Raw genomic sequence first — 9,040 nt, forward strand, 5'->3', positions numbered from 1 at the left:
AGTACAGGGAGGGCGGGGGGAGGAATGAATTTCCTGCGGTGCTTCATTTTGATGAATTTTTTTTTTTGGCACAAAACTCGTGTGACGATTGGCCCCCAGTTAAATTTTATGAGTCTCCGTTTGATACATTTCAAGACAGCGTTTCTCATACTTCTGATAACTGAGACACACTTATTTTCTGAATTAAAAGTGGGGGGGCTTTCTGCTTTCACACCCAAATGGATCTGGATGTGATTTTTCTCCTAACTGGAAAGATGACGCAGGCTAAGACACAACAGGCACCCCCCCCCCCACCCCCGGCAGGGGAAGCAAAGCAAACGCAACTGCGATTACCAGCCTCCAAACAATAATAAACAAAAAAGCAATACTGGAATACTGTATCAAAAGAATATTTATACTCTGAAGTGCAAACACAGTCACTCAGTCTTTTAACTTGTGCGAAAGACGTAATCACTGGATACCAGTCCCACTCCTTCTATAGCACTCAGTGGGGAGGGACGGTGGCTCAGTGGTAGAGCATCTGCTTTGTAAGCAGAAGGTCCCAGGTTCAATCCCCGGCATCTCCAACTAAAAAGGGTCCAGGCAAGTAGGCATGAAAAACCTCAGCTGGAGACCCTGGAGAACCATGAATGGGGCTGTGGCTCAGCGGTAGAGCATCTGCTTGGTAAGCAGAAAGTCCCAGGTTCAATCCCTGGCATCTCCAACTAAAAAGGGTCCAGGCAAGAAGGCGTGAAAAATCTCCGCATGAGACCATGGAGAGCCATGAATGGGGCTGTGGCTCAGTGGGTAGAGCATCTGCTTGGTAAGCAGAAAGTCCCAGGTTCAATCCCTGGCATCTCCAACTAAAAAGGGTCCAGGCAAGTAGGCATGAAAAACCTCAGCTGGAGACCCTGGAGAGCTGCTGCCAGTCTGAGAAGACCAGAGTGACTTTGATGGACCGAGGATCTGATTCAGTATAAGGCAGCTTCATATGTTCATATGTCTAAGGGGAGAGACAGTGGCTCCGTGGTAGAGCCTCTGCTTGGTAAGCAGAAGGCCCCAGGTTCAATCCCTGGCATCCCCACCTAAAAAGGGTCCAGGCAAATAGGCATGAAAAACCTCAGCTGGAGACCCTGGAGAGCCGCTGCCAGTCTGAGTAGACAATACTGACTTTGATGGACCAAGGGTCTGATTCAGTAGAAGGCAGCTTCATGTGTTCATATGTTCCTCCCTTCCTTATAGTGGACGGTGGCTCAGTGGTAGAGCATCTGCTTGGGAAACAGAAGGTCCCAGGTTCAATCCCCGGCATCTCCAACTAAAAAGGGTCCAAGCAAGTAGGCATGAAAATCCTCAGCTTGAGACCCCGGAGAGCCGCTGCTAGTCTGAGTAGACAAGACTGACTTTGATGGACCGAGGGTCTGGTTCAGTAGAAGGCAGCTTCAGAGGTTCATATGTTCAATCACTCGACTGCCTATTTACACTGTGATTCTCTAATTTGGCTTGCACACCCTCCCCCTGGGGGCAGATCATTCTTTGGTATATCTGCAATGAATATGTTAAAATGATACACTGACATACTGTATTTTCTACACTATAGCTCAGCGTGCAGAAAAAGCTGATTGGAAGGGGACCAGCCCTTCACGGTGATTCAGAGACACAACAGAGAGCCTCTTTTGTGCTTGTGTGTTATCATTCAGTCCTTAACTAGTTTCTCCCCATACAGACAGTTTATTGACTCCTTTCTCACAACGCAGATGGATTATTTGACTATATGACAGTTAGAGTGGTGTGGTGGTTAAAGGGTTGAGCTGGGAGCTGAGAGACCCCAATTTGAATCCTCACTCATGCTATGGAAGCTTGCTAGGTGACCTTGGGCCAGTCACACAGTCTCGGCCTAACCTACGTCACAGGGTTGTCATGAGGATAAAATGGAGGGGAGGAGACCCATGTCAGCTCCTTTGGTTCCCCATTGGGGAGAAAGGTGGGGAACATAAGAACAGGAGAGAAGCCATGTTGGATCAGGCCAGTGGCCCATCCCGTCCAACACTCTGTGTCACATAAGAACATCAGAGAAGCCATGTTGGATCAGGCCAGTGGCCCATCCAGTCCAACACTCTGAGTCACATAAGAACATAAGAGAAGCCATGTTGGATCAGGCAAATGGCCCATCCAGTCCAACACTGTGTCACATAAGAACATAAGAGAAGCCATGTTGTAACAGGCCAGTGGCCCATCCAGTCCAACAGCTGGTGTCACACAGTGGCCAAAAAACCAGGTGCCATCAGGAGGTCCATCAGTGGGGCCAGGACACTAGGAGCCCTCCCACTGTTGCCCCTCCTAAGCACCAAGAATACAGAGCATCACTTGCCCCAGACAGAGAGTTCCATTAATACGTTCTGGCTAATAGCTACTGATGGACCTCTGCTCCATAAGTTTATTTACTAAAAAGAAAACTCTAACCTACTTTTTAGATGTTAATCCCCACATTACTACATGTGTTGCGAATTTCTTAGTAGAAGCCTATAAAATTAAATCTAGGCATACGTCTGTATTTTAATTGCTGGACGCCTACTTTTGATTAGTATTATTGGTGGCCATTTTAATGGATTGCTTTATGTATTGTTCTTACTATGCTTCAGACCTTTGTACCTACTTTTGATTGTGAATCATGATTGCTTTTATGCCAATAAAGGTCTTGAACTGAACTGAAGTTTATCCAAGTTGCTTCAAGAAGAAGAAGAAGAATTGGATTTATACCCCATCCTTCACTACCAGAAGGAGTCTCAGAGCGGCTTACAATTGCCTTCCCTTCTTCTTCCCACAACAGACACCCTGTGAGGTAGGTGGGGATGAGAGAGTTCTGAGAGAACTGCTCTTGAAACAACAGCTTGGAAAGAACTGTGACCAACCCAAGGTCATCCAGATGGCTGCATGTGCAGGAGAAAAGGGGGATAAAACTTCCCAGTTCTCCAGATTAGAGTCTCCTGCTCTTAACTGGAGAGCCAGTTTGGTGTAGTGGTTAAGTGTGCAGACTCTTATCTGGGAGAACCGGGTTTGATTCCCCACTCCTCCACTTGCACCTGCTAGCATGGCCTTGGGTCAGCCATAGCTCTGGCAGAGGTTGTCCTTGAAAGGGCAGCTGCTGGGAGAGCCCTCTCCAGCCTCACCCACCTCACAGGGTGTCTGTTGTGGGGGAGGAAGGTAAAGGAGATTGTGAGCTGCTCTGAGACTCTTCAGAGTGGAGGGCGAGATATAAATCCAATATCTTCTTCTTCTTCTCAACCACTACACCAAGCTGGCTCTCCAAATAAAGTTCATAAACTAATAAAAGCAAACATTTCGAAGCTCTGTCCTCATTTACAAAATTGTGGTGCCACCTAATCACACAAAACTGAAAGGCAATTTTTTTTTTTAAAGCTGTATTCTCGGAAGAAGCCAGCGTTGTGAAAGCCCTCCCCCCCCCCGCCCTCCCCCTCACACAGCTTTTCAGTGCGTGGAAGTTACAAAAAAAAAAATCTGTCTTGTCAGCACGAAAATTTGCCAGAGTTGTCCGTCATAAATTGTAGCTTGGAAACCTGCAGCTTTTCTCCACAAAGTCTGGCCAGATTAGATTCCAGATTCCCCTTAAAGAAAGAAAGTCTGGGAGGGGGTGGGGAGAGAGAAGAGAAAAAGATTTTGCAGTCAGAAGGAATGAATGCCTCTTCTCCCTTTCCCGTTACACTGCTGTAAAAAAACAACAACCCAGCAAGTGTAGCTGCGTCAACCTTGTTTAGGCTGGGAGGGTGTGGAGATTTTTGCAGAAATTTTTGTGGCACTGGTGATTCAGTTCCTGGATTTGGGGGTGTTAAGCCCAAATAAGGTTCAGCACAGCAGAATGCCTCATGGTTCGTCAAATTAAATGGCTACAGGCCTCACTTTTGGGGATTCCTTCCTAGCCACTCTCCTTACTGGGAAAAAGGAAAGCTCCCCTGTGCAAGCACCAGTCGTTTCCGACTCTGGGGTGACGTTGCTTTCACATTTTCACGGCAGACATTTTACGGGGTGCTTTGCCGTTGCCTTCCCCAGTCATCTACAGTTTCCCCCCAGAAAGCTGGGGGTACTCATTTTACCGACCTCAGGATGGAAGGCTGAGTCAACCTTGAGCCGGCTACCTGAAAACCCAGCTTCCACCGGGGATCGAACTCAGGTCGTGAGCAGAGCTTAGGACTGCACTACTGCAGCTTTAACACTTTGCGCCACAGGGCTCTGTTGATACTCCTTACTGGGGGGAGGGGGCGGGCAAAGAGGGTTTACGGGGGGAAATATTAACTCTTTGGGCTTTATGAAAACTCAGACCTTTTCCCTACTAGCCTTATGCCATTCTCACGCTCCTCTTCTCCGTCAGATTTCACGCTATCTGCCCCGGGGCTGCAACTAGCTTCACCTTTTTTCGCATGGCAAACAGAAACTGGTTTTTGGAAGATCTTGTTTGCTGTGCGAAAGAGGCGGAGCGCATTGCAAGCTTGGGCAGCTTATGTGATATCTGACCTCCTAGGATTACAGCTGCTCTCCAGGCTGCAGAAACTGCTCCCCCTGGAGAAAAATAGCAGCTTTGGAGGGTGGAGTCTACGGCATGGTAGCCCCCTTGGGACCACCCCTTGCCCACCCTCCTTAAGCGCCATCCTAGGGTGGCCAGGTCCAATTCAAGAAATATCAGGAGACTTTGGGGGTGGAGCCAGGAGGAGGAGGAGGAGGGAGGAGGAGGAGGAAGAGGAGATATGGATGAAGATATGATGATATTGGATTTATATCCCGCCCTCCACTCTGAAGAGTCTCAGAGTGGCTCACAATCTCCTTTACCTTCCTTCCCCACGACAGACACCCTGTGAGGTAGATGGAGATATTGGATTTATATCCCGCCCTCCACTCCGAAGAGTCTCAGAGCGGCTCACAATCTCCTTTACCTTCCTTCCCCACGACAGACACCCTGTGAGGTAGATGAAGATATTGGATTTATATCCTGCCCTCCACTCCGAAGAGTCTCAAAGCGGCTCACAATCTCCTTTACCTTCCTTCCCCACGACAGACACCCTGTGAGGTAGATGGAGATATTGGATTTATATCCCGCCCTCCACTCCGAAGAGTCTCAGAGCGGCTCACAATCTCCTTTCCCTTCCTCCCCCACAACAGACACCCTGTGAGGTAGATGAAGATATTGGATTTATATCCCGCCCTCCACTCCGAAGAGTCTCAGAGCGGCTCACAATCTCCTTTCCCTTCCTCCCCCACAACAGACACCCTGTGAGGTAGATGAAGATATTGGATTTATATCCCGCCCTCCACTCCGAAGAGTCTCAGAGCGGCTCACAATCTCCTTTACCTCCCCCCCCCCACAACAGACCCCCTGTGAGGTGGGGGCAGATTTATACCCCGCCCTTCTCCCTGAATCAGAGTCTCAGAGTGGCTCACAATCTCCTTTATCTTCCTCCCCCACAATGGACACCCTGTGAGGTGGGTGGGGCTGAGAGGGCTCTTGCAGCAGCTGCCTTTTCAAGGACAACTTCTACGAGAGCTATGTGTCTGTTGTGGGGGGGGGGAAGGTAGAGGAGATTGTGACCGCTCTGAGACTGATATTCAGAGTATAGGGTGGGATATAAATCCAATATCATCATCATCATCATCATCATCATCTTCTTCTTCTTCTTCTTGTGTTCCTGTGATGCATACTTAAGCTGTTCGTAGAACAAAATAGGAGTCAATTGCACCTTTAAGAACAACTTAATTTTATTCAGAACGTAAGCTTTTGTGTGCATGCCCACTCCTTCAGACGAGGAATGAGGTACAGTAAGTTACAGTAAGTTAGTGTTCGATGCTATTAAGCGTGTTTTCATTTTCCTACTATATGAGTTAAGGCGACCCAGGTGCTAAATTTTGCTCCAGGGTCTACAATCCACACTAATTGCACTGCAACTTTTTTTCTGCATAATTTTTTTTTCTGTGCCATTTACGTGTCGATTGCAGACAGACATCTATTAAAGGTTGACGATTTCTGAGGCTCAGAGAGAAAAATTCAATGCATTTTGACCGAAATGTCATGAAACTACCAGGTTAAGGAAAAAGACAAGTAGATGAGCTTTGAAAAGAAAAGAAAATGTTGGCAACAAGCTAGATCATGGGTGTCGAACTCATTTGTTATGAGGGCCAGATCTGACATAAATGGGACACAATTAAATATATATATATATATATATATATATATATATATATATATATATATATATATATATATATTTAAAAAAACCTTTAAATAAAACATGCCTAAAATGTTAGCACTCCTGCAAAATTTTGGTTTTTTTTACAGTCTTTGATAACTGACTACTCTTGCCCTGATGAGCCTCAGCCAATAGAAGGAAGAGAGGCTTGGCTCAGCAGCTCTGCTGTGCGACTGAGAGAGCCTGGCAAAGCAAGCTCTCTCTTCTCCCCTTCCTCCCCAAGGGAGGAGCCTCAGCCAAGGAAGAAACCAATAATATACCGGGTTCGTTACAAGGTGCTGGTTATTACCTTGAAAGCCCTATATGGCCTAGGACCTACCTACCTTAGGGACCGTCTCTCCGCACATGTTCCCCAGAGAGTACTCAGATCTGGTTCCCAAAATCTGCTAGTAATCCCTGGGTCGAAGGAGGCCCGTCTGAAGTCAACTAGGGATAGGGCCTTTTCAATCACAGCCCCCTGCTGGTGGAACCAGCTACCAGAGGAGGTGAGGGCCTTGCGGAACCTTGGGCAGTTCCGCAAGGCCTGTAAGATGATCCTCTTCCGGTTAGCATATAACTGACTGGTATTTAAAAACTGCGGAGGAAGGCTGTGAGAATAGCACCCAACTGTTAGACTGTTTCTTCTTGTTTTACTGTTTTAACTATTGTAAATGATTGAATATGTATTTTAATATTTATTAATCTTAATTGTTCTGGATTTTATGTTGTAAGCCGCCCTGAGCCTGCCTTGGTGGGGAGGGCGGGATATAAATTGAATAAATAAAATAAAATAAAGAGCCTTTGCTCCATAGCCCCTGTGAAATTGAGCAAGCCTGGCAAAACAAGCTGTGATGCAAAGAAAGCAAGAGAGAGGGAGAAGGAAGCAGATGACAGTCAGTTGCTCACAGGCCTGACAGGAACTCCACGCCCCCCCCCCCCCGCCCAGGCCTGATCCATCTAGGGTTGCCAAGTCCAATTCAAGAAATATCTGGGGACTTTGGGGGTGGACCCAGGAGACTTTGGGGTGGAGCCAGGAGACATTAGGGGTGGAGCCAAGATCAAGGCTGTGACAAGCATAATTGAACTCCAAAGGGAGTTCTGGCCATCACATTTAAAGGGACAGCACATCTTTTCAATTCCTTCCTTCCATAGGAAATAATGAAGGATAGGGGCACCTTCTTTTGGGGCTCATAGAATTGGACCCCCTGGTCCAATCTTCTGGAAACTTGGGGGGAATTTTGGGGAGAGGCACTAGATGCTATACTGAAAATTTGGTGCCCCTATCCCAAAAAACAGCCCCCCCCAGAACCCCAGATACCCGCGGATCAATTTTCCATGGGAATAAATCTCCATAGGGAATAATAGAGTTCCCAGCAGACATTTCCCTCCCCTCCCCCCGCTTTCTGACGACCCTGAAGCGGGGGGGGGGGAGGGTCTCCGAACCGAGGGATCCCCTGCCCTTACCTGGGGATTGGCAGCCCTAGATCTGTCCCTTGGGCCACATGTCTGACACCCCTGATCTAGACTGTACTCATTAGCTAGAGGAATAATCCTTCCCTCCCACACATACATACTCTGAAAAAATTGCACATGATTTGCATGAGGGTTGCTAAATAGATATAAAGAAGAATATAAACAAGAGATAGTTCATCCTAATTCCTTCGCATTCCTCCTTCTATCCCTTTGTTTTACAAGAGTCTCACCTCTGCATTCCTCACTGTCCAGATGAGCTGATTTAGAAGCTTTCTTTTATTATCCTGGCTTTTCATTCTTTCTGGATCTTTGAATAAAGCAGTTGGGTGCTAATTAATTCCTTTCTGAAGATGACAACAGCCGCAGGCACAGAGACAAGCTCAGTAATTTCAGGAGGGGAGGGGGGGAAGCAACACAAATGGATGGGCTCCCTTTGAAAAGAGGCAGCCCAGAGAGAGAAAGAGGCTGGAGAGACAGGCACAGATCGATGGAAGACTGTTGGAATCACCAGGCTTGCAAATCATTCTGCGCCTTATGAAATGCTTTGAATGGGTAGACTACATATTTCAAAACTCTTAAGAAAAATCTATCATCTATCTATCTATCTATCTATCTATCTATCTATCTATCTATCTATCTATCTATCTATCTATCTATCTATCTATCTATCTATCTATCTATCTATCATCTATCTATCATCTGTCTGTCTGTCTGTCTGTCTGTCTGTCTATCTATCTATCTATCTATCTATCTATCTATCTATCTATCTATCTATCTATCTATCTATCGCTTTTTTGTAGAAAAGGCCTAGCAGGAACTCATTTGCATATTAGGCCACACTCCCTGATGTCACCATTGTTTTGCACAGGGCTTTTTTTGGTAGAGAAAGCCCTGCAGGAACTCATTTGCATATTAGGCCCCACCCCTGAAACGAAGCCAGCCAGAACCGCGTTCCTATATGTTCCTGCTCAAAAAAGCCATCCATCCATCTATCTATCTATCTATCTATCTATCTATCTATCTATCTATCTATCTATCTATCTATCTATCTATCTATCTATCTATCTATCTATCTATCTATCATCTATCTATCATCTATCTATCTATCTATCTATCTATCTATCTATCTATCTATCTATCTATCTATCTATCTATCTATCATCTATCTATGGCTTTTTTGTAGAAAAAAACCTAGCAGGAACTCATTTGCATATTGGGCCACACCCCCTGACACCACCATTGTTTCACACAGGATTTTTTTGTGGGAAAAGCTCAGCAGGAACTCATTTGCATCTTAAGCCACACCCCCCCAATGCCAAGCCAGCCGGAACTGCATTTCTATGCGTTCCTGCTCAAAC

The 9,040-nt window shown here is 46.3% G+C and overlaps 1 non-coding gene across 1 annotated transcript; it reads left to right on the plus strand.

The window, feature by feature from the left end:
• The first annotated feature begins 499 nt into the window (after nt 1-499).
• TRNAT-UGU (transfer RNA threonine (anticodon UGU)) lies at nt 500-566 on the plus strand. Its single transcript has one exon. It is a non-coding gene; the product is annotated as a tRNA-Thr (tRNA).
• Nucleotides 567-9,040: the final 8,474 nt, after the last annotated feature.

This window comes from Heteronotia binoei, chromosome 19, assembly GCF_032191835.1.
Source record: "Heteronotia binoei isolate CCM8104 ecotype False Entrance Well chromosome 19, APGP_CSIRO_Hbin_v1, whole genome shotgun sequence".
NCBI lineage: Eukaryota > Metazoa > Chordata > Lepidosauria > Squamata > Gekkonidae > Heteronotia > Heteronotia binoei.